This window comes from Narcine bancroftii, chromosome 12 (genome assembly GCF_036971445.1).
Source record: "Narcine bancroftii isolate sNarBan1 chromosome 12, sNarBan1.hap1, whole genome shotgun sequence".
Taxonomy (NCBI): domain Eukaryota; kingdom Metazoa; phylum Chordata; class Chondrichthyes; order Torpediniformes; family Narcinidae; genus Narcine; species Narcine bancroftii.
The window spans coordinates 36,087,644-36,113,753 of record NC_091480.1 but is presented as its reverse complement, the minus strand read 5'-3'; the positions used below and the strand labels follow the sequence as shown (position 1 = coordinate 36,113,753).

At 45.2% G+C, this 26,110-nt stretch overlaps 1 long non-coding RNA gene across 1 annotated transcript; it reads left to right on the top strand.

Moving 5' to 3' along the window:
• Positions 1 to 2,903: 2,903 nt before the first annotated feature.
• LOC138747044 (uncharacterized) lies at positions 2,904 to 5,293 on the top strand. The gene is made up of 3 exons (XR_011347278.1): positions 2,904 to 2,959; positions 4,945 to 5,030; positions 5,136 to 5,293. It is a non-coding gene; the product is annotated as an uncharacterized lncRNA (long non-coding RNA).
• The last annotated feature ends 20,817 nt before the right edge of the window (positions 5,294 to 26,110 follow it).

The following is a 26,110-nucleotide window of genomic DNA, read 5'->3' as shown; positions in this document are numbered from 1 at the left end:
AATCGGTGTCAGAATGGGGGGGTATGTAATTGAAATAGTTGGCCACTGGGAGGCCTTAGCTGTCGCAGGGGACAGAGCGAAGGTGCTCAATGATCTCCCAGACAGTGTCCAGTCTAGCTGATGTAGAGGAGGCCACATCAGGAGTACTGGAAGCAGCAAATGTCTCCTGCAGATATGCATGTGAAGTATTGCTTCACTTAGAAGGAGTGTTTTGGTCCCCAAATGGTGGTGAGGGAGGAGGTGTGGGCGGAAGCATGGAATTTCTTGTGGGAGGGGATTAGTGGACAAGGGTCATGTAGAGAGCAGAACCTGCACAAAGCAGAAAGGGGAAGCTGTGTCCGGTGGTGGCATCTGAAAATTATGGACAATGATATGTTGGATGCAGGGACTGGTGTGATGGGAGGTGAGGACAAGGGGAATCCTGTCCTTATTGCGTCTTGAGGCAGAGGGAGCTGGGGCAGGTGTGTGGGAAGTAGAAGAGATGTGAGTGGTACTGAGTTAATGGCAGTAGAGAGGAATCCACATTTTCTTTTGAAGAAGAAAGACATCTCGAATGTTCTGGAATGGAAGACCTCCTCCTGGGACCAAATGCAACTGAGATGGAGGAATTAAAAGAGAAAAAATAGGATCCTTACAGGGGATAGGGCGTGAAGAGGTGTAGTCGAGGTAACTGTGAGAACTTGTTGGTCTACGGAAGATAGTGGTGGCATTATATTACAGAGGTGGGAAATGACAGGAATATACATTCAATAAGGAGGCCTGGTTTTGAGCGGGAGATAAAGTGTTTGAAATGGAGCTGATGGAGATTCTGAGGGCTGCCAGTGATAGTGGAGGAAAGGTCACTCTGGACAAAAAGGAGACTAAGGAGCAGAACTGGTGTGGAAGATAACATTCTCAGAGCAGAGGTGGTAGACTGGAATGGAGTGCAGATAAGAAACAGGATGGGAGGGGATGTAACTGAGAGTGTCAGTGGACTAGCAGTCGGAATCTCAGGGAAGGGCATTTGACACGGATGAGCACGAGCACCTTACTGCTCCAGTGGTTTCCGTGACAGCAACCGTGGTTACCGGGTAACTAGAGCAGGAGTGCCTGTGACTGGTGCCAGGAAGGTGAAAGGAAACAGGAGCTTGCCTCAAAGAAACTCGCATCATTGTTTCTGAAGCTGCACTCTGCCAGTCTTCATGTCACTCCTTTGGGAGAGACAGGACTTCTGAGTGAAGCAGCAGGTCCTGTTCTGATTGATGTCATTTCAATGCACCAGCAGTATCTCTGGATACAATCATGTTCTGTACAGCAGATTGTACTTGTGTAGTTGATCAGATTCTGTAAATTTCATCCCATATTACAGAAAAACATTACATTTCTTGATAGAATTTCCAGCTTAGTAACTCCAATCTATGCATCACTGAACACAATCGAAATTTAATTAAACAGAAACTCTTCCCAGATGGCTGAAACCTAGGTAAAATAGAGATTGAATTTTGTTATATTGGTACTGAAATTTAATTTTGATATTTTCAACACTAAGCTCATCATTGAAGATTAATGCTTGGGGATATATCGAAAGCAATTATTATTTGGGGAAAAAGAGGGTGCAAAATGCCCCAAATTATGAATAATTAAATAAGCATTGATCAGTTTGCAAAATATGTTGGATTTTAATCGAAAGCAAGTCAATTATCCTTTGGTTTTTTTTAAAGGTATAAAACTGGAGTTGTGTTTAACTTTTTACTGAACATCGTGATATCCAAAAAGAAAGACGTGATTTAAAAGGAGAACCCATCCTGAATCTGGGTGGGAGAAAAGGTGCATGAGGTGCGGGCTTTGGAGGAGATGATTGGTGGTTGGGATTCCTTGGGATACCAGGATGAATCATTACTCATCTCAACAGTTTGTTAGGATCAGTGGCGGGCACTGTTAGTGCAGCGGTTAGTGCAACTTGTTTATAGCATCAGCAACCTGGACTGGGGTACGAATCCAGCGCAGTCTTTAGGGAGTTTATATGTTCTCTCCGTGCCTGCGTGGGTTTCCTCTGGCTGCACCAGTTTCCTCCCACATTCCCAAACATATGGGGGTTGTATGCTAATTGGGGTATTTAGCCGGCACAAACTCACGGCTGTTACCGTGCTAAATTAAATTAAATCTGAGACGCTTATTCGTAAAACAATATTTATTTGTTTGTATAGATGAAATACATGTCCTGCACATGTTTGTCTGTATGTGAGTTATGTCTGGTTGTGTGTCTGTATGTTTTACTCCGAAGACTGGAGAACACTGTTTCGACAGTTATACTTGTACAATCCAATGACAAGAAACTTGAAGTAAAAATTAAATTAACATGTCTCAATAGAGATACACTTATTATTAAAGCATCCAGCTGTTCAAAGTTATGCTGACATTCACCTTTATGTTATTTTGCAGGAGTCTGTTCAGTGGGTGTGTGGCCATTGAAATGTCTGGAGTAAAGTTCCTACAACAATTACTCAGGCTTAAAACTGATAGCCAATCCTTCTTGTGAGACAGCACAGGTCCAAAGGTTGTTGCTTCAGTTGTTTTTCTTGACTGTTGAATGACAGACATTAACAATCAAAGAAAAACAAGCTACAGGGCCTACTAGGGAGTTTTTGAACTTCTTCACTCAGAGACGCTGGATTAGATTTTGTGGTAAGAATAATAGTGGGGCAGACAGCAATCACTGTTAATAAGCAGGAAATGAGAGAGCAATTTCTGAATTCACAAATGAGCAGCTAAATGCGGAATGTGAGATGTTCACAGCGCCTTGTGTCTCCTCCAGCATTGTTACACGAGTACCTTCTTATCAGACTCAGCATTAACAAAGGGAGACCATCATGCCTGCATGTCACAATACCCTTTACGCCCAATGAATGGTCACTGTTGTAGATGTTTCAACTAATAATGACATAGCAAGAGTCCACAAAACTTATATCATAAGGACCAGGTAATTTCAAGTGATGTTGGTTGGGAGATGAACATTAGCGAAGATATTGGAATTGCATCCCTGATATAGAGTAATGGGAGTTTTTATGTCTGTCGAGAGGCAGAATGGTTCTTGGTTTAACGTCTTGTTTAGTTTAGCAGAGAATAAGAGGTAGGTGTGCACAACTAAGTAAAGATATATTGATATCATTTATCATTAATCTACATCAGCCATTCTCAATGGAGGCCATTTACACAACCCCACCCCTCCCCAGACCACAGGATATTTAAGGGGCCCCAGGGACTGAAATCATAAAATAAATATGCTTTTTATGTAGTCGGTAGGAAAGAAGAACAGAAGAAACCAGCTAAACTTGACTCCTCTTCAAGGAAGGAGGCCTTTAAACTTTAAGCAGAGCCTTAATCGAGGCCATAGCCAAAAGAATTTGTGAATTGCTGGTCTACATCATTTCCTCTGTTCATTTTGCTCGGAACCATTCTTTATCTCTTCTAATCAATCCCTACGTGTTTTAGGTCAGAATAATCTGAATATGAACATCTTGCAAGCTGACAGCTGTTTATTTAGATTATTCACATTTTGCAGCCTTTTGCATCCATTTTTTCCACCAATAGTAATACATTATCCCAGCTTTTCAATTATTCCAACTGGTAGTGAAATAATAAGCTTAAGCTTCCCAGGTAAAATATACTTTCAATTTTTGACCTTTGGAACTCTGCATTGTCCCTTGCCCATGTACTGAGTGTGTGTGGAATATTCTTTCTCAATACATTTTCTGCGATAAATGGAGTGCAGTTACTACTGACTACTTGTTTCATCAGGAGCCCATTAATATTTGATTAGGAATATGCAGATAAATACATGTCAAAGCAACAGGCTTTTCTCCACTTCCTTTCAGCACTGATTGAATGATCTGACTTGGTTGGCTATATGTTCTCATGAAAGTTATTACTGCTGTCATTTTGTTTATTCCCTAATTTACAGTCTGCTACTCTCTCTGTTCTTCATTAATCTTCAATCAGATTTCTCCGCTCTCCTTCGGTAAGATTGTGACAATGAACAAGAATAGGCAAGATTGTGCTGAGAGTCCGACTGTGTGGTTGCCACTAAATTGCCTTCTGAGTTCAGGGGTGATTAGGGAAGGCCAGTAAATGTGTCAGTAACTCGATTCATGAACGTGCAAGTATCCCCGGTGCACTGTGACTGACCACAGAACGAACACCAGTGCTTCTTCCTTTCTCACTTTTAGCAGGAGGCATCTGCCTCTTTCACAAACTTCTTTCCACCTCCTCCGCCATCAGCGCTTCAGCAGAAACCAAAGATCATGAACGTGGATTCCTTCTACTGGAGACAGAAGGAGAGTGGGAGAGAGGGAACAAGAGTGGGAGAGAAGTAATTTAATTTTTTAAACATTTTATTTACAACTAATTTTGGCCATTGTAACCCATTACACCCAATTAACCTACAACCCTGTATGGTTTGGAGAGTGGGAGGAAACCAGAGCACACGAGGGAAACCCATGCAGGCCACAAGGAGTATGTAGAAACTCCTTCCTTACAGCACCAAATTCAAACCCGGGTCGCTGGTGCTGTAATAGCTTTGCCCTAATCGCCACGTTAACCAGAGTGGGGGAGAGGGAACGAGAGTAGGAGAGAGGGAAAGATTTTTCTCTGGTGTCTTTTTTTTCCATTCTGTACCTACATTATTGACCTGCCCATGCATTAGTGCTCTGCAAGCCCTACCAGAACTGCAGCTCCTTCTATCATGTGAATGCCTGTGATCTTTTCATTCTTGTCTCTTCAGGTAATGGAGACACAATCCTACTGACATTCCTGAATTACCAGTGGGCTGCTTTTAGGGGATGAATATTCCTAGCCCCAGTGTGCAAATATGATGATCCCCAACCAAAACAAAAATGGTACAGTCCATTTCTTTGCTGGAATCATTGCACTTATACACTGCCTTTCCCATTTATTTTTGCACCTTAGCTCAATGGCTTCCTTCCATTGGAGTTCTTTGGGTCCTGGGATGACTGAGGAGCTTTATGCCAGATGTACATTCTCTGGACAGCTAGGTGTGTACTTTCTACAATTTGCATTTTGTTTCTTTGTGCTCCCATTGGAGAATTTGAGAGTGTTCAGTGTCTTTTAGAGTGCTTGCTTCTTTTATGAATCGTTAGGGAAAGGAACATCTTAATGTTTGTGCTAAGTCCGAGGAGCTGAAGCGTTTTCTCTATCCTCTCCATGGGAGACTGGACTCTGAACAGAAAATGTGTTTTGTGAGCCTGGTTTCAAGTATTTGGACGATCCAGTACGACCTTGATGAAGGATTAAAGCCCGAAAGGTTGGCTACGTTTCTTTATCTTTGCTATATATAAAGTACACTGTTCGAGCTTGCAGAGTTTCTCCAGCATTGCGTTTTTACTTTAACCACAGGGTCTGCAGACTTTCTTAGTTACCTTCTGGTCCTGCTCTCCCAATAGTCTCCCAGTATCTGCCCCTTCTGTGCTCCTTTTTACCAGCACTCAGCACTCTTTAGTGAGAACATGAGTGGACTGGAGCTGAATGCTTTTGGCTCTTTGATGAGCATCCAGGTCTGGCTCCATTCGCAGTCATTGGGGAAAAACTCACCTTTGGCTTTCGAACTGCTCATAAGAAGCGGTTAAACCTACCGGGCAGGCGGCACTTGGGGCCCTTTCCCATTGCACCATGATTTACCTGGTTAATTGGCAGCTTGGCATTTTAAGGGGGAGGGTCCCGCCTCCAGTGGTGACAATGCAAGAGCAGGTGGTACTCTCACCCTGCCAGAAGGCGAATAGTGAGTTAACTCAGCCGGGCTCTGACACTTGACCCCACCAAGGCTCAGAGCCCAGTTGAATTTAAATTGGCTATCCAGGTTGGGATGTTTCCCACTGTGTACTTACCGAGTACGGACCCAGTAAATTACCTGGTTCAACTCACATGTAATCGGCAGTGTGAAAGGCGCTTTAGAGTGTTGTGTTCAGTTCTGGAAGGATGTGGAAGCTATGGAGAGGGTGCAGAGGAGATTTACCAGGATGTTGCCTGGATTGGGATTGGGATGTAAGTAAAAATGCTGGAGAAGTTCAGCAGGTCAAGCAGTGACCTTTGTTCAGAAAAGGAGGATAAGTACATGGTCACAGTGCTTGAGAGCAGCAGGGATTACAGATGGGGAGCAGTGAGAGAGAATTCCACAGAACTCCCTTTGGAGAGCAAAGGCAAACTCCTTCAGGGCAGGCAATTCTTTGCTACATAAAGGACACTGTTTGACCTGCTGAACTTCTCCCGCATCTTGTATTTTTACTTCAACCACGGTGTCTACAGAATTTTGTGATTTAAGTCTTCGATGCAAGGTTAGCAGAGCTGGAACTTTTCTCTTTGGAGGAGAGAAGAATGAGGGGAGACTTAATAGAGATCTACAAGATTATTAGAGCCATGGGTAGAGTGGACAGCCAGCACCTCGTGGAAGAGGCATTCACAAATTGACGTGTGGCACCATGACTAACAGTGATTCCACCAATAAACACGTCTTCCCATAATTCTGGCAGGTTTTCAATTCTTAAAAAAAAGTGACAGTATTTGCTTTGGTTAATCATCTAAAATAATATTTCATCTCACCTGGTTAATTCCTAAGTAATTTGGCAGCCAGATTAAAGTAATTGGGTGAATCTGAGGGTTAATGAAGTGAATTCACAGTGATCACACACTGATAGAGTAATTTTGCTGGGCAATGCATGGCATCATTTGTGAATGTATATGTGGCGGAGCGATGTAGAGAGTTGAATAAATAAGAGGGACATGGTTTACATGTCATTTCATTATTCTAAACATGCCCTGAATTGTATGAAATACTCAAGATATTTTCTGACTAATGTTGAAACTATTCTAACATAACCTGCTCTTGTGCCTATTACCTTGGTTGGTAAAGGAAGGCACCCTGCATTCATTTTTAAGTATCATTCATCTGTCCCTGCTACCTTTAAGGATCAATGCAAGTGCTTTCTGAGGTCCCTTTGTTCCTCTGGTATAGGATGTGATTTGTATTTCATTTCCTGACATTTCTCTGGTTGACATTTCATCTAAAACTTTTCTACCTAACTGAGCAGATCATTGTTTCAGCCTGAACTCTAAACATTTCCTTCTCATTAGGGGTTTTTAAGACTGCAGGCCTGTCATGGCACGATCGAGGAATTTTGCCGCGACATGGGACGGCCTAAAAATGAATTTTCGGTCAATTCCTGCCCAACGATTTATCCTTTTTCGGAGGAAGCCTGCATCGTAAATCATACGGGAAAAATTCGTTGAATGTCATCCACCTCCACTGCATGACCAACCCCAGGACTGTTGCACTCAGGTACTTGCAGTCTAAAAAAGCGCCCAGCGTGAACGACCACACGGGCAGTAATTAGGTTCATTCTTTTCAGCAATTTTACCACCATTGCAGTCTAAAAAACATTATTGTCAATTGCAATGAGATCTTGATCGTTCACACAACATTTAGATGTAAATCTTTAATTACCGTTATTAAAATGCTGGGGACCAAGTACTGAGCCCAGGGGACTCTCACTCGACAATCATCCACTTCCTGCTGTTGATCCAGTTTTGAATCCAATCTTGCCGCTCTTTGGGCTGCAACTTTTTAAGCAAAATCTGCTCAGAGGGAGTTTATCAAAACATTGTTCAATCCATTTAGGCTGCATTAATTGCCTGCCTCATTGACCCTCTGAGTTATTCTCTTGCCCTTTATGAATAAAAAAAATCCACCTTTGGAACTTCTCTGTAGCCATTTCCTCCTTGCTTTACTAATTTTAGGCTAAAATCTGAAAGATTATGTAGGCATTCACTGGACATGTTCCAGAAGAAGCCAACACCTCCCAAAGAAGAGGCTCAGCCAGGTCCTTCGGGCATTACAGAGTGACGGTTCATCAGTGGAGGTTATTCCACCTGAAACTCTTCCAGTGAGGCACAGTGAGCAAGTTGAGAACAGTGATGTGGTTGATCTTGATCCTTCTAAATTGTATGTGATAGAGGCTAAGAAAGTGTTTACAGAAAAAAATTAAAAAGTGAAAAAAATTTAAGTTTAATTTAGCATAAGTTCAGTATCCCACGTAGCTTTGCTAAGTATATAGAGTAATAAGGTGTTCGCACAATGTCCTCATTACATAACACCCAATTTCACAGAACGTATCATGAGCGTTAAGTGGTGCATACCTGTATTCCCTATCTGTCCTTTTCCAAAAGGCTTTTTAGTATTGATTCAAGAATCTCTTTTCAATGCATTCTGGGTCAGATAGCTCTACTGTTCACCTTCCACCTCCAGAGTGTTCTGCGGCCGCTCCATGGTAATAATGCCCCTGGCAACGGAAAGGAAATCTACCATCCTGGAGTTAAGTCTGCCTGCACCCCTAACCATAAAATTTTCCCTATTACTTTCTTGACCCCTCTTCCTATTAGATCTGAGCTGATCGGAGGTGGTGCTGTGGTGCTATCCATGGCATGCAAAATCATCGAGGACCCTTTCCACCCTGCACGCAGCATCTTTCAGCTGCTCCCGTCGGGAAAGAGATACAGGACCACCAGGCTGAGGAGTAGCTTCTTCCCATGGACAAGAGTATAAAAAAAGCAGAAAGAAATCAGGAAGGCAAAAAGATGCATGAGGTTTCTCTGGCAGATAATGTGAAGGTAATCCTAAAGGGTTCCTGTAAGTACATTAAGAATAAAAGGACAGTAAAGAGGATCAGAGTGGTCAACTGTGTGTGGAAAGGGGAGATCTTAAACAGTTTTTTGGCATCAGGAAATTGACTGTCTTGGGTAAACTTGTACCTCTCACTTTGTTCGTTTTAGATTGGTCACAGTATTCGAGCTACCGAAAGAAAATAGACACACACCGAGAGCAGTTCAGTTTATATAAGTCTTTATTACTAAATTTAAAGCTGAATTCACACTACAACATGCAAGCCCTTCCCAATTATACTTATGAATGCCTGGACTGGTCCCAACTGTCAAAGCGAGGCGATGACTGCACACTTGTAGTAGATTGTCTGGGCGCCGGTAGCAGCTTCTCCACCTCCCTGGATCGGGATGATAGTTTGGAATCTTGAAGTTTTTCTTCTTGCTGAGAGATGTTGCCACCTTTTGGAGAGTCTCAAACTTCAGCAGTGGGACCATGGCTTACATTACCCAAAAGTTGTTTACTTCAGATCTTATCTCTTTGAACAAATGATTTAATTATCTTCGAGGTCTCCTGACAGTCTGCGACCAACAAAAGACAACTGCATCATGGTGGAAGTTGGATAATGTCTACTGATTCATATGCATCCCTGGGCCCCATAGTGGAAGTTTAAATTTAGATAATGTCTTCCTATATTCAACTGCATCCTGGGCCTCATAGTGAAATTTAGATTATGTTTTCTGATGCAACTGCATCCCTTCTTGCATAAGCTGGTCTAAATCCTCCATTACATTCCACCCCTTGGTCGCAGCCTGTCACTTACGAGACCTAACAAGCATTTGAGTACAGAAGGAGCGAAAAAGAGAAACTAAAACTATAATAAGCACAAAAATAAACAATAATGTGAGCAGCCAACGAAGAATATTGTGGCCCAATCCCCCAAATGTACCAGTTGTAAGAGATCAGTAACACTGATCTAAAAGAAAAGTGAGGATTGTGAGAGATGATAAAAACTGATATACAAATATGAACATGAAGACAGACGAAAGGGCAAAGGAAGCAATAGAACTCATCAGATCATATAATTTGTGAACCTCTTGGGAAATACGAATAACGTCATAACCTAGGATCAAGGCGCCAAAGAAAATCTTGGCACCTGAGAGAGCACATCTATGCCGAAGGACAGGGGACATACGCATAAGCGAGGGATGATCCTGTAAATGGGAAATATGATGCAGGTAGGGGACGGTGTATGCCAAATAGCAGCAACCACCCCACGTAAGGGGTAACCATGCAAAGGCACGAGACCCACAAACCCAATAGGTCCCGTTCATAGGGTGCTTGGAAATAAAAGGGGAATATGCCAGACAGTCACTGTATCCTAGTGCATTAGCAGGCCTATCGGGGAACTTACCAAAGCAGATAGAGCCCTTCACATGTTGAGAAACAATAAAATAGGGGGGTGTGATATTATAAGGTGGGGTAGAAATATGCCATCCTTGAAAAATACCCAAAATTTCACTTAGACTAAAGAACTGGGCCTCCTCAGGCACAGACTTATTAACATCAATGTGAACCCTGCTTTTAGAGGGATCAAAATATTTCCAGGCAGCAACCACCTTTCGGGTGAAAGGAATGGGGATCATGGGAATGCCTGCAAAGGGCCTATGGTACAAATCCAACAATCAGATATATTCAATCGGTGAGCGTACGCATAGGAAACATGGAGAAAGGAATTGTCGGACAAATCTGAAGGAATGTTGGATGGTGAACTAGACAACCAACCCTCCACAGAACCGAAATCCTCCCACCACTTAGCGACAGGTGGTGCAGAGTTATTACAAGACAAAATGACCTTCACAGAAGTAGGGGTCAGTTGGTCCATCCACAAACAGAATAAAGGAACCGTGACCGGCAATAACATATTTATATAAGCTACACTTGAGGCGGGTGACCGAGGACCTCATTGGTGTAATGCATCGGGCCGTGTCCCCCATGGGCAACTCCCTCGGAACGTCCTCGACATTACAAATCCAATTGCTGGCACCAAAGCAGCTGTTAAGCCAGATCAGCAGGAGCACAAGATGGAGGATCTGGAACAAAACAGAGAAGCCTGACATATGTCTCTCACAATGCCGTAAGCGTTCAGTATTTAAACAAACTAAATCATCCTGTCCCTCAATAGCTACCCACCGAGTGTTACCCTGGGCAGGTGTCACTATTTCCCCTTTTACAGGAGGGCCACTACCTGTTGGTGCCACCCATACCTTTTGTCCGGCATTCCCTAGTTCGGGAATGGGGGGCAATGACTGTTTTTCCTCTGGAATAGGCTGTAGTTCAGAAGCGTGAAGAAGTCGGTGAAAAGGTGTACCTCCCTTTAAAGGGCGATGATTCAAATTGTCAACTGCCTGCTGCAGCACATGGCACCACCCCTTCAGGGTCCCCAGTGGTGTTAACAAACGAAATTGTTCCTTCAGTAAGCCGTTCATTCGTTCAACTAACCCAGCACCCTGTGGGTAATAAGGAATATGGTGGACCCATAAGATACTTGTCAGTTGCCCAATCACAGATTGCCTTCCCAGAGAAGTGTGAGCCATTATCAGACTGAATTTCTTCTGGTACATCATAACGAAAAATTAAATGGTTTAGTCCTTGGATAGTGCTAGGTTGGTCAGCCGTCTCGGTGGGAAAAGCAAAAACCAGGCCCGAAAAGGTCTCAACCATTACTAGGACATAACGTTTACTCATACAGTCTGGCATAGGGCCAGACCACAGCTGAGCGAGCTCCCCATCTTATTTGGCCATACGGACCAGGAGGAATGGTGCGGGACTTCACAAGCTGGCATGCTGGGCATATACGCACGACCATGCGGACATCGTCCTGATGGACGGGTAAGGCATGTGTATGGGCCCACATAGCTGATCCCTTCTCCCCCAAATGGCCACTCTGTTCATGTGCCCATCGAGCCAGGGGGACAGTATCGGCGCGGCTGATAGTGGCAAGCTGATCTGCTACTGCATTATGTTGTGCCATGTTCGTCGTTGCATTGGTATGGGCATCAACGTGATATATGGTTATCTCATGATGATGGGAAGCATCCCACAACAGCTGCCACAACTGTTTGCCTCATACTGGGTGATCATGTATCAGCCAGTCGTTCTTTTGCCAATCAGGCATCCATATCACTAGTCCATTAGCCACAGCCCAGGAATCAGTAAACAAACGAAGAGGGTGATCATGGGGTCTAGTGGTAAAGTGACTGCCTTCAACTCAGCATACTAGCTGGAGCCACCATCCCCCTCCTCCAATAAGTGAGTTTCTGACCTGGGATGGTAAGCCATTGCCTTCCACTTCTGCTTTCCTTGCACCCACCGGCTGCTACCATCAGTAAACCAGGCATCCTCTTGTTCTGCTGGAGTGAGCGAATCATATGGTTTACCCCACTGAACTGGTGAAGGGGGTAGGGGAGGGGGCAAGGTGGGTTCAACGTCCTCATGAGGAGACAGAAGATCAGCCACCTGTTCGTGTATGTGGCCCACCCCTTCAGGCCCTCTGGTTGCACGACTCTGAATATACCACTTCCATTTAACAATAGAAGACTGCTGAGCCCACCCGATCTTTAGATTAGCATCATTAGCCAGGACCCAATTCATTATTGGAAGTGCAGGTTGTAATTGAACATCTGCATCACCTGTCATTCTTTCAGTCTCCAGCAGGGGCCAGTAACAGGCTAGTAACTGTTGTTCAAAAGCAGAATAATGAGTGTCAGCCTCGGGCATGGTACGTGACCAGAATCCCAGCGGGACTCGGTGGCCCTCTTGTTTCTGCCAGAGGCTCCAGGATGCCACATCATCAGTAACGGAGACCTGTAGTTCATAGGGGGTATCTGGGATGCATGGAGCAATGGGCAGGGCCTGAAGAATAGCCTGCTTGGCGGACTGGAACACCCTTTCCTGATCATCACCCCATACAAAGTCTGTTTTCTTTCGGGTAACCTTATATAGCAGACGTAAAAGCAATGCCAAGTGTGGAATATGGCATTGCCAGTATCCCAATAACCCCAGGAAATGCTGGGTCTCTTTTTTGTTAGTAGGAGTACCCAAGACTGCGATCTTATTGAGAACTTTATCGCGAACCACCTGTTCTCCAGCATGCCACTGAATTGCAAGGAAGATAACTGTCTGGGACGGGCCCTGTACCTTGGCGGGGTTAATGGACCACCCTCTTTCCATCAGGGTATTTTGGACACTCTCCATACCCTCCTGTACCATCTCTTCCATGGCCCCTTGGATCATCACATCATCATATAATGGTGAATTGAGAGGGAAGGCGATACTGTCACCGTCTCCAAATCACAGGAAATTAGGCTGTGGCAAATAGTGGGAGAGTGTACATAGCCCTGAGGGAGGCGGGTGAAGGTATACTGGTGCCCCTTCCAGGTAAAGGCGAACTGATCCTGTGAGACCTTGTCTATAAGAATATTGAAGAAGGCATTAGCGAGATCAATGATAGCATACCATGTTCCTGAGTTCCCAGTAGCAATGTTTTCAATAGGGTAACAATGTCCGGAACTACTGAAGCAAGTGGTGGGGCATGTTTGTTCAAAAAACGATAGTCAACTGTCATTCTCCAAGAGCCATCTGGCTTCTGGACCGGCCAAACAGGGCTGTTAAAGGGCGATGTTGCGGGCCTCACTACCCCTTCTTCTTGCAGAGCATCGATGGTGGCAGTAATCTCTTCCTGCCCCCGAGGGAGGTGATATTGTGGAATACATACTGGTTTCGGAGGGGAGGCACCATCACAGGATCCCACTTAGCGCGACCCACCACTAGTCTTTTTGTAATAGTCCGAATTCCAAATGCAAATCCCCCTTGGCTAGTATTAAGGGCCGTACCGGCCAACATATTAATATCCAGGATACACTCGTCAGTGGCAGCCACTGGGGCATGTAACCATATAGGGGAAGGGCCGTCATCCACCGTGGCGTGGACTTTTATTTCCTTTGCCAGGGTGATCGCTCCTCCCATCCCCTCTATTCGAAATGTCGGTCCAGTCCAGAGGTCAGGGTTACCCGGAATCACCGAGTGCTCTGCACCGGTATCGACCAAGGCCAAATATTGGTGGTCATTACCCCCAACCCAAAGGACTTTTAATGGTATGTAGGGCCCCGGGTCCCCGTGTATCCGCCGTATCTCAATGGAGTAGACACGGGGGCCCTGCCCACACCCTCATGCTTTAGTAGGGTTCGGGGGCTTCCAGGCCCACATGCCACTATTATCCATAAGAGCCTTTTTAACCATTTGTTGTATCTCATCACGGGTAACTGGAGCAGGAGAAGCTGGCTCGATAGGAGCAGTAAAGGGAGCAGAGAGCACAGCTGGGCCAGGATGACAACAGCTGGGGATGATGTTCCCCTTCCTTCCTCTTATAAAGGGCATAAAGGACCGCAGTAGGTCTCCCATCAATATCACTTTTAGGTACGCCTAACTTTAACAAGGTTAGAAAAAGGTCCTTTCTTGTCGGTCCGTTATTAGCAGTAGCCACTTTCTTTTCATCCTGCTTGTCTGATTTAACCTGGGTTGGACGTGAGTGGATTTTACCTCCCAACTCTAATTCTCGAAACCCAGATAAGGCGTGCACCGCCTCAGACACAGGGTGCCCAATTAGCGGACTAGTTACGGACAGAACCAGTCCTCATACAGTGGGTTGGGTGGAACGAACCAATCTGGTATGCATTCCGGCTGTGAATATCTCTTCATCAGGGCTTCCCCCATGTACCCACAGCCTCAAACGCCCTGCATACAAGGCAGAGGCCAGGGCCTGCTGACGAATTACTGCTATACCCTCCTCTGGGGTGCCCCAATTGTTCTGCAAATGTAAATCCCAATCTACTGGAGATGGGTATACTCGTAGCAGGGCATCCCCTAGAGTGGCAAGTAAGTAATCCATCTCTCTCCCTCTACCCCGCAGCTCAGCAGTCACCCGGATATCAGTAGTCAATGTTCCTAATCCCAACAATTCCTCAGGGGCTAAATATACATTACCCCCTCCTTGCTCCCAAACACACAGGAGCCAGGCTGCCAGAGTTTCTCCTGCCTTTTGCCTAAATCGATCTCCAATGGCAGCCAGCTCTTTTACAGAGAAGTCACGGATCATTGACTGTTCTTGACCTCTGCTCCCACTTTGGCCCACAGGCTCCTTTGCCCAGTGGACGGGACGAGGCCTAGGCCATCCCATAGAGGGGGTAGGGGCCATAGAGCATAAGCAGGGGTTCAGGTATTTTCCCCTGGGTCCTCTTGGGAGATTGGGGTATCTATCCCTTCAATCTCTACCCTTACCTCATCCCCCCTTCCGTCTGTTTGGGAAGTCTGCTGCCTAATGGGGTGGGCGTGAACAGCAGGTGGAGAGGGCAGTATGTTAGGCACATGCTGAGGAGTATTTCCATTATTACCATGGTCATCTTTCCAGATATTCCCGTCCCATTCATCAATTACATCAGGATCGTCGCCATTCCTTATCATGGCACGAATATGATGTGGATTGGGTTCTACTCCATGCCTTTTTTTATCTGCACAGAGCTGCTGCCGGAGTTTAATATTACGGCAGATCGTTTGGACATGCTTATCCTCCCGTTCTTTGGCTCGGTCCTGACTGGTGCAAACAATCTCGCTCATCGTGGAACAGCATTGTCGCAGGGCTTCTAGCTCCTCCTCTAGTTGCTCTCTCTTGTGCTGAGATTCAACTTCTCTTTGAACTGATTCTGCTTCACACTGAACGGAGCAGTGGCCAGCAGCCAAAAACCGTCCATCAGCGTCCCCTTTTTAACAGGAAATTTACTTTCTCGAAGGAGAGTGGCAACCCACTCTCCCAGAGGCGCACTTGATGGATCTAACTTCTCATCCCAACTGAGGGGTGGTCCCAACAAAGACAGGGTATTGGCCAACATGCCAAACCCATCATCTTTAAAAGTCCATCCTGGAATCAAGAACTGCTCAGGCTCACCTCTTTCTTTCGGCGAAACATCTTGAGACCAATCCTGCCAACTATGCCAATTGTCTTGGGTAAACTTGTACCTCTCACTTTGTTCGTTTTAGGTTGATCACAGTGTTCGAGCTACCGAAAGAAAATAGACACACACCGAGAGCAGTTCAGTTTATACAAGTCTTTATTACTAAATCTAAAGCTGAATTCACACTGCAACATGCAAGCCCTTCCTAATTATACTTATCATTGCCTGGACTGGTCCCAACTGCCAAAGCGAGGCGATGACTGCACACTTGTAGTAGATTGTCTGGGCGCCGGTAGCAGCTTCTCCACCTCCCCGGACCGAGACGTTGGTTTGGAATTTTGAAGTTCTACTTCTTGCTGAGAGATGTTGCCACCTCTTGGAGAATCTCAAACTTCAGCAGTGGAACCATGGTTTATATTACCCAAAAAATTGTTTACTTCAGATCTTATCTCTTTGAACAAATGATTTAATTATCTTCAAGGTCTCCTGACAGTCTGTGACCAACAAAAGACAACTGCATCTCTTGGCCTCATGGTGGAAGTTGGATAATGACTACTAATTCATATGCATCTCTGGGCCCCATAGTGTAAATTTAGATAATGTCTTCCTATTCAATGCATCCTGGGCCTCATAGTGGAATTTAGATTGTCTTCTGATGGAACTGCATCCCTTCTTGCATCAGCTGGTCTAAATCCTCCATTACATTGACATCATGCCTTAGGAAGGAAGGGGAACAAACAAAAGAGTCATGGAACAGATGGAGATTGAGGAGGAGGAGGTACTTCCTGCCTTACAGTGAATAAAGGTTGATAAATTCCCCAGGCCAGATATGATATTCCCTCGGACCTTGAGGGAGAATAATGTAGAAATTTTTAGGGACCCTGGCAGATATATTTGAAATGTCCTTAGCCATGGGTGAGGTGCCAAAGGATTGCAGACTAGCTCATGTTGTCCTGTTGTTTAAAAAGGGCTCCAAAAAATAAACCTGGTAATTATAGGTCGGTGAGTCTGACGTCAGTAGTGGGTAAGTTATTGGAAGGAGTTCTGAGAGATAGGATATATAGGTTCTTGGACAGCCATGAGCTGATTAGGGACAGTCAGCATGGATTTGTATGTGATAAGTCATGTTTATTGAATCATAGAGTTTTTTGAGGAGGTTACCAAGAAGGTAGATGAAGGAAAGGTTGTGGATGTTGTCTACATGGACTTTAGTAAAGCCTTTGACAAGTTCTCACATGGGAGGTTAGTTCAGAAGGTTCAGAATCTAGGTATCCATGATGAGTTGTAAACTGGATTTGAAATTGGCTGTGTGGGAGAACATAGAGAGTGGTAGTGGATGGTTGCTTCTCAGACTGGAGGCCTGTGACGAGTGGTGTGCCTCAGGGATCTATGTTGGAACCATTGTTGTTTGTTGTCTATATCAATGATCTGGATGATAATGTGGTGAATTGGATCAGCAAGTTTGCTGATTACACAAAACTGGGAGGTGTTGTGGATGGTGAGGAAGATTTTCAATGCTTGCAGAGGGATCTGGGCCATTTGGGAGAAAGGGCCAAAAAAAGGGCAGATGGAGTTTAATGCAGATAAGTGTGAGGTGATATATTTTGGAAGGGCAAACCAAGGTAGGACATAAACAGTAAACGACAGGGCACTGAGGAGTATTAGGAGCCGAGATATTGGGGTCTGGAGAGGGTTACAGAGACAGGGAGGTGTGTAGGGGACTAGAGGGGGGGGGGGTTACAGAAACGGGATGGGTGTAGGTGACTGGAGGAGGTTACAGGAACAGGGAGGGGGTTACAGAGACACAAGGTAAGTAGTAGACGTGGGATGTAGGGAAGCTGAAGGTATTACAGAGACAGGGAGGGGTGTATAGGACCAGAGGGTGTTACAGAGACAGGGAGGGGTGTAGGGGACTGGAGGGGGTTACAGAGATGGGGAGGGTGGTGGGGTTAATGAAATGGTACAGGAGTAGGGGACTGGAGGAGGTTACAGAAACAGGGAGGGGTGCAGGGGGCATTATTCCACATGCTGTTGCATGTGGACTGGGTTGTAAAGAAAGCTTTTGGCATCTTAGCCTTTATAAATCAAAATATTATAAGAGCTGGGTTGTTATGTTGAAGTTGTTTAAGGCATGGGTGAAGCCAAATTTGGAGTATTTTGTGCAATTTTGCATGCCAAACTACAGGAAGGATATTAATAAGGTTGAAAGAGTGCAGAGATTTACTAGAATGTTGCTGGGTCTTCAGGAGTTGAGTTACAGGGAAAGATTAAACACGTTAGGACTATCTTCTTTGGAGTGAATAAAAATAAGGGGAGACTTGATAGTTTACAAGATAATGAGAGGTATAAACAGAGTGGATGCGAGTAGGCTTTTTCCACTTATATTGGGGGAGATAAATACGAGAGATCATAGATTTAAGCTGAAGGGGGGAAAAGTTATGCGGAATCATTAGAGGAAAGTTCTTCACTCAGAGAGTGGTGGGAGTGTGGAATGAGTTGCCATCTGATGTGGTGAATGAGGCCTCGATCATGTGTTTAAAAAATAAATTGGATAGGTACATGGTTGGGAGAGGCTTGGAGGGAAAAATCAGCATACTTACCTCTGGTGTGTCCCGATGCAGTCATTTACACAGGGGGCACTGTCAGGGTACTTTTACACAGCCTTCCTGGGTGGCAGAGTTTGTCAGAGGGGGAACCGTCGTATTAATTAGGCCTGCTCCTTACGCAGTGGCTGCGGTCATTTTACACTGCAGCTGCTCCGTAAAAATATACAGGGGTACGAGTGGAAAGATTGCGGGATGGAATTTGCATAAAAATTCCATCCCGACATTTTAACCCTGTCACTGAAGCAGAAATTCTCTGCTGTTCAGTGGTTGTGTAAAAGTGCTTTTTGTTCAGTAAAATCTTGAGTAGCAAGTAGAAAAGAGGCAGACTGAAGTTGTGTAGGAAAACCGATGGAACAATATGATAGATTTTATGTGTTAACATCACCCATCAAATGTGACAATCGGAAATGGGACGTTGGAGTGACGTCTTGCAAAATGTGACGTCTTGCAAAATCTCTGTCAGGAGATATACAAGTGAATTTCAAAGAATTATGTGACTATCAGGGGATTCCAGAAATCAATCCAGTGAAGAATGTGACAAAAAATTGTTATCGTGTCATCTTCCTTTAAATGAATTGATTTGCATCTCTTTGGAAAGTCAGAAAGTCTCTGGAGTGAAAAGACCATGCTGGAGAAACTCAGCAGCTCCAACAGTGTTTTTTAAATAGCAAAGTTAAAGATACAAAACCGAGGTTTCGGGCTTGAGCCCTTCTTCAAGTCTTCATCAATGTCTCTGTTTGAAGATTAAATCTGTAAACAATATGAAAATAGGTTTGACTCCTTTCAAAAGGAGAAAAGCACATTTTATGGGTGTATCAAAAACACAAAATACTGGAGAAACAGCAAAGGTAAAAATACATTACCGAGGTTTTGGGCTTGAACCTTTCATCAAAGTATGAGAGAATTCTGGCAGATGTCCAAACAAAAGATAGGGGTGGGGGGGCATTGGGGTGTGGTAAAGGCAAGGGATGATAGGTGGAGGAGGGAGGGAGGGGACTGCAGCAATGTGGGGGAGGAGGGTGGGGAAGGGAGGGGAGGACTGGAAAGGGGTAAGGGAAAGAAGGCAAGCAAGTTTAGCAGAAAGCAGGGAAATCAATTCTGTTTGTTTATACATCCGCTGTGTAAATTTCCCAGAACACAGTCTGTGTAAAAAGGACTCATTCCTGTTCTGGCATTTTACCTCCTAGATCCGTGAACAACGGGCGAATGAATAGGACATGTAGCCTCCTTAAATACTACACTTCAGGGACTCTGTCTAAACTCACGGTGTGATACGGATATTTGGAGTTTTGGTCGTTCCTGTGTGGTCGTCCCAGAAGGAAGGGAGACACTTCATAATGAAAACAATTACACAAGTTCTATGTGAAAAAAAAAACATAAATAGTGTTAAGGCCATCTGGCTGGAGAGTGCCCAGATGGAAAATTCTTCCTCCAATCTGTGGGGAGGTCAGGGGGGGGGGCAGGTGAGGGGTGGGCGAGTTCAGAGGGGGAGTAGGGGGAGTAGGGGGTAGCCAGAAGTGGGGGGCGGAGGAGATGAAGGCTGGCGGTTTGTGAAGAGGGAGCAGAGAGTGGGGAGATGGGGGTAGTGTAGGGAAAGGTGTAGGAGGATAGGGAAGGAGTGGTGAGGGGGATAAGTAAGTAAAAGGGATCCAGTAGTGAGATCAGGACTCCAGTAGCAGTCTGTGTCAGGACCCATGTGGTACAAACCAGTATAAATTGTATGGGTGTTGCAAGTGAGGGAATTGATTCGGTAGGTCTTAAAGGCAAAGATCTGGACACAGTTTTGGTAGTAAAGGATTTTAGTTACAGAAGGCAAATGTGGGAAAATGGTAACAGGGGCAAAACACACCCACACAGATTGGCAATGAAACACGTACCATTTACGAATGTGTGAAAATTGCAGTGGGGATGAAACACACACACACTAAAATGGGTACATACTTCTTTGGCTTGGCTTCGCGGACGAAGATTTATGGAGGGGTAATGTCCACGTCAGCTGCAGGCTCGTTTGTGGCTGACAAGTCCGATGCGGGACAGGCAGACACGGTTGCAGCAGTTGCAAGGGAAAATTGGTGGGTTGGGGTTAGGTGTTGGGTTTTTCCTCCTTTGTCTTTTGTCAGTGAGGTGGGCTCTGCGGTCTTCTTCCAAGGAGGTTGCTGCCCGCCGAACTGTGAGGCACAAAGATGCACGGTTTGAGGCGATATCAGCCCACTGGCGGTGGTCAGGAGATGGCTGCATGCGCGACAGAAGGCTCGTTTCTTCTCTAGCCAGGACGGCTTTGCAAGGGGAGCCTGGTGGTCAGCTCGTTTCTTTGCCAGCATCTCCTGGATTTCCTGGTTGTTTTCGTCGAACCAGTCCTTGTTTTTCCTGGAGGAGAAGCCCAGTACCTCTTCAGTGGATTGCAGTATGGCAGTCTTCAGCTGATCCCAAAGGGTTTCAGGGGACGAGTCCATGAAGTGGATTGCATCCTCGAGCTTTGCTTTGAGGTTTGCCTGGAAGTTTCCTCTCACTTTGTCTGACTGCAAGTTTCCAACATTGAACCTCTTTCTGGGGGCTTTACTGTTCCTGGATTTTGGCTTGAAGTGAAGGTTGAGCTTGCAGTGAACAAGCCGGTGGTCAGTGTGGCATTCCGCGCTGGGCATGACCCTGGTGTGGACCACATCTCGTTTGTCTCTTTCTCGCACCAGGATGTAGTCCAGGAGGTGCCAGTGTTTGGATCGGGGATGCATCCAGGTGGTCTTCAGGCTGTCCCTCTGCTGAAAAAGGGTGTTTGTAATGACAAGCCGCTGTTCTGCGCAGAGCTCCAGCAGGAGGCGTCTGTTGTCGTTGCACTTGCCGAGACCATGCTTGCCCAGGATTCCTGGCCAGATTTCTGAGTCTTTGCCGACGCGAGCGTTGAAGTCGCCAAGGATGACAACCTTGTCGGCTGTAGGGGTGCATTGAATGAGGTTGCGCAGATCAGTGTAGAATCAAGGAAAAACTGATACCCCCACCACCTCTTGACTCAGTGCAGGCATGGCTCTATGCTACTAGGGACATGAATTAAACACACTCCCAAGCCTTTAAGAGTGCACACATTACCAACAATTTTTCTAGCTCCATTCCACGGTTCTAGGCCTGGAGTGAAGCAGGGTAGTCCCAAGATAGCAAAAAGAAACAACTGAGCACACGTGATACCCTTTATAGTGCTGGATGGCTGAGGGGGTCCAGCCCAGATCGTTTACAGAGACACAATTAATCTGATTACAAAGGCCAATGACCCAAGGTCAAGTACAAAGGAATTTAAATTGGTCAACGGCAAGGTGTGCATTAATAGGTGGGGGTGGGACCAAATCTTGATTGATAGGTGGTGTGTCTTCTGAACAAGTAGTGGGCAGTGCTGCCACGTGAGAGCCACAACCCTTAACAATACAATGGTTAAACATCTAAGTTCTATGCAAGTGCATCAGACGAACACACGCCAGCAACTCGCCACATCTCTTCATGAATTTCCCTGCAGAGTCCAGAGTTGGAAGATTACAGTATAGGTCAATCAAAAAAAAATCTGCAAATGCCAGAATTTGAAACAAAACAGAAAATACTGGAAATAATACACAAATGTTCTGGAGAAACTCAGCAGGTCATACACATCCACAGGATGTAAAGGGTAAACAACGTTTTGGGCATGGGCCCTTTGTCGGGGAACAGGCTAAGAGACTTTCATAAAAAGATAACAGTTAATGTTTTAGATCCAAGACACGTCACCATCTACCTCAGTGCAACAAATATGGTGAGTAAGGCAGATGCATTGAAAGCTCTGCTTCTCTTAACATACAGTATTTAAATAATTTGGATTTGAGTGTATGGGCATTTTTCAGATGGCAAGAGTATTGGAGATGCAGAGAATTGTCAAGAGGACAGGCTGGAGAAATGGCGGATAATGTGGAAGGTGAAAGAATGCGCATTGGCAGAAAAAATGAGACTATCACAGCAGTAGAAATGGGGGTACAGGTACGACAAAATTGGAGGTATGTGCAAGTTAAAAGACCAAAAAATTAAAGTCCCACAGATTGGAAACTGCCACAAATACACATTCAATATTGAAAACCAAAAATTACCATGACTGCACTTCAAGCATGAATACAAAATTTCCTGAATAAACAAATGAATTTCCAAAACATCTGCACCCAGTTCAGTCCAGGCGGCACAGTTCACGTAACGCTATTCCAGCGGCAGTGATTGGGACCGAGGTTCGAATCCTGTGCTGTCTTTAAGGCGATACTTTCTCCCTGTGTCTATGTGGGTTTTCCCTGGGGGCTCCGGTTTCCTCCCACCGTTTGAAGCATACCCGGAGGTTGAAGGTTAAATGACTGTAAATTGGGCGGCACGGGCTCATGGGCCGAAATGGCCTGTTGCCATGGTGTTCGTATAAATTTAAAATTTAAATTTAAATCTACACTTGTGAGATCCAAGATCTCTCAAGGATTTTCAACTGTTGTAGAACTGAGATGAAATTTAAATTTATATGTAGACATACGGCACGGTAACAGGCCATTTTGGCCCACGAGCCTGTGCCATCCAATTTATACCCCATTAACCTACACCCATGGTACGATTTGAATGGTGGAAGGAAACCGGAGGCCCCAGGGAAAACCCATGCAGAAACAGGGGTTTTCGAACCCTAGTCACGGTCACTGGCGCTGTAAAGGCATTGCGCTAACCGCTACACCAACCATGCAGCACACTTGCATAAACAATGCAATTATAGTAGGAAAATGTGAAATTTTGTTTTTCTTTTTATAATCAACTTTAAAAGAAAACTTACCTCCCAGGTGCCAGGGGCAGGTATACCTCTGAATGAGTCCACAGCATTCTCAGGAGGGAGAGTGAGCAGCCGGGTGCCTTGGTCCATGCAGCTACCAGTGACATTAGGAGTAGGGATGAGGTCCTAAAGAAGAAATATAGGGAGTGAGGAAGTAAGCTGAAAAGCAGGACCTCAAGGGTGGTAATCTTGGGATTGCTGCCTGTGCCACATGCCAGTAAGGGTAGCAATAAGAAGTTGTGGCAGATGAATGCGTGGCTGAAACTTTGGTGCAGGGGACATGAGTTGAGATTGCTAGCTCTTCTGGGGAAGGTCTGACCTGTACAAAAAGGACAGAATGCACCTGAACTGGAGAGGGCCCAATAACAAGGGGGACAGGTTTGCTAGAGCTGTTGGAGAAGGTTTTAACTAGTTTGGGAGAGGGATGAGGACCACAATATGAGTGCAGAAAATAGGTAGAAGGTGGAAAGGATGATGCAATGTGTTATGAGTTTGTAAGGGAGGACAGGCAGGGAAGGAAGCATAATAATGTTCCATATATACTCGTGTCATAGTCGATCCCATGTAAGAGTCAACCTCCTCCCTTTTTTGGCCCAAAAATCACTAGCTTTCCATATGACCCTGTGTAAAAGTTATCGACAGTCCCCTCCCCTATTTTTGGCCCTGACTATCTGCCCATCTGGGCTACCGATACCCTGGATATGGATCATCGCATCAACCACCTGCCCATCCAAGCTCCCAATAGCCCAGGTGTGGATCCTTGCACTAACCACCCACCCATCCGCTTTCCTGATGCCTGACTGTGGATCCTTGTATGGGCCACCCACCAGAGCTCCTGATACCCCGATCAAGGATCCTTGGCCCAGTTGGATGCCTGGTGCAGATCCTCACCCCAGCTGGTCTAGAGCACCCAGTGTCCCAGCCACAGACTCTCTCCTACACCCCAGCTGCCAATCTGACATCTCAAATGAGGACTCACCACCTGGTCCCAGTCACCTGAGCACCCGACACTGTGAACGATGAAGGTACTTAACGTAGTCAAAAGTATGACTGCTGCAAAAGTCAACCCCACAAATTTGACCCAAAAAATTTGTCCAAAATACTTGACTATTACAAAAGTTTATATGGTATTCAGTTGGAAGGTTTGAAATGTGTCTATTTCAATGCAAGGAGTATTAGGAATAAAGCAAACAAACTTGGAGCATGGATCAGAACGTGGAACTACGATGTGGCGGTTACAGAGACTTGGCTGACGGAAGGACAGGTTTGGCTGGTCCAGATATCAAGGTTTAGGTGTTTTAAAAGCAGTAGGATGAGAGGTAAGAGGAGGGAGGTGGGGGAGTACCATTACTAATCAGGGATAGTATCACAGCTGTAGAAACAGATGGCGCTGTGGAGGGAGTGTCTGCTGAGTCAGTGTGAGAGGAAGTCAGAAATAAGAGGGGAGCTACCACTGTGCTAGTGGTAGTCTATACGCTCCCAAATAGCCCTCACAACACCGAGGAACAGATAATTAGTCAGATTTTGGAATGGTGCATGAAATTACAGGGTTGTTGTTATGGGAGACTTCAACTTCCCAAATATCGACTGACACCTCCTGACTGCAAGAGGGATAGATGGGGCAGAATTTGTCAGGAGTGTTCAAGAAACAGTATTACTGACACAGTATTACAATGTTGACCAGCCGACTAGAGGAGAGGCCATATTGGATCCTGTACTGGGTAATGAACCTGGTCAGGTGGCAGACCTCTCGGTGGGGGAGCATTTCGGGGATAGTGACCGCAACTGCCTGAGCTTCAGCACAGTTATGGACAAGGATAAAAGCCTACAAAATGGGAAAGTGTTTGATGGGTTAAGGGCTAATTATTATAGGAACTAGGGAGAGTAAATTGGGACCAATGTTCACAAGAGGAAGCACTGAAGTAAAATAGAGGATGTTTACGTGGGGTTCAGGATAGGTTTGTCCCACTGAGACAGGAAGAAAAATGGAACTGTGGTTGACAAACAGAGCAGGCAGCTGGTTAAGGGGAAGAAAGAAGCATATATGACATTTAAGAAGGAAAAAAACCAGAAGGACTCATGAGAATTATATGGTAGCCAGAAAGGAACATAAGAAAATGGGCAGGAGAAGGCCTTGGCAAGTAGGATTAAAGAGAACCCCAAGGTTTTCTATAGATACTCGAGGAAAGGAAGGGGCATGAAGGTAGGGCTGCTTAAGGATAAAAGAGGCAACATGTGCCTGGAGGTGGAGGAACCCGATAAAGTCCTAAATGGATATTTTGCTTCAGTATTTATCTTGAGATAAGAATAGAATAGGCTTGTGTGTTGGATTAGGAAAGAGAAAGTGCTGGATCTTTTTAAAAACATCAAGATTGATAAATCATCAGAGCCGGAATGCCTCAGGTTGCTGTGGGGAGGGAGGGAAGAAATAGCTGGGGCATCGGATATGACCTATGCATCCTTCTTGGCCACTGGGGAGAAGGCAGAGGATCTGAGATTGGAAAATGTGGTCCCCTTGTTTAGAAAAAGTACAAGGGAGAATCCCAGAAATTCTAGACCGGTGAGTCTTACATCAGTGGTGTGCAAACTAATGGAGAGAATTCTTAAGAACAGGATTTATGAGCATTTGGAGGACAATCTACCCATGGATAACATGGCTTTGTGAGGGGAAGGTCATGCTTCATGAGGCTAACTGAATTTTTTGAGAGGTTAAAAAAGAAATTGGTGAAGGGAGATGGTAAATGTGGTCTATATTGATTCAAGTAAGGCATTTGACAAGGTCCCTCATGAGAGACATTCAGAAAGTCATGAGGCATGGGATCCATGGAACCTTGGCCGTGTGGATTACAAATCAGCTTGCCTGTGGAAAGCAGAGTGTAGTAGTGGATGGGAGATATTCTGCCTGGAGGTCAATGACTAGTGGAGCTCTGCAGTGATCTGTTCTGGGTTCTCTGATCTTTGTCATTTTTATAAATGACCTAGATGAAATAGCAGAAGGATGGGTCAGTGAGTTTGCGGATGATATGATTGGAGGAGTTGTGGATGGTGC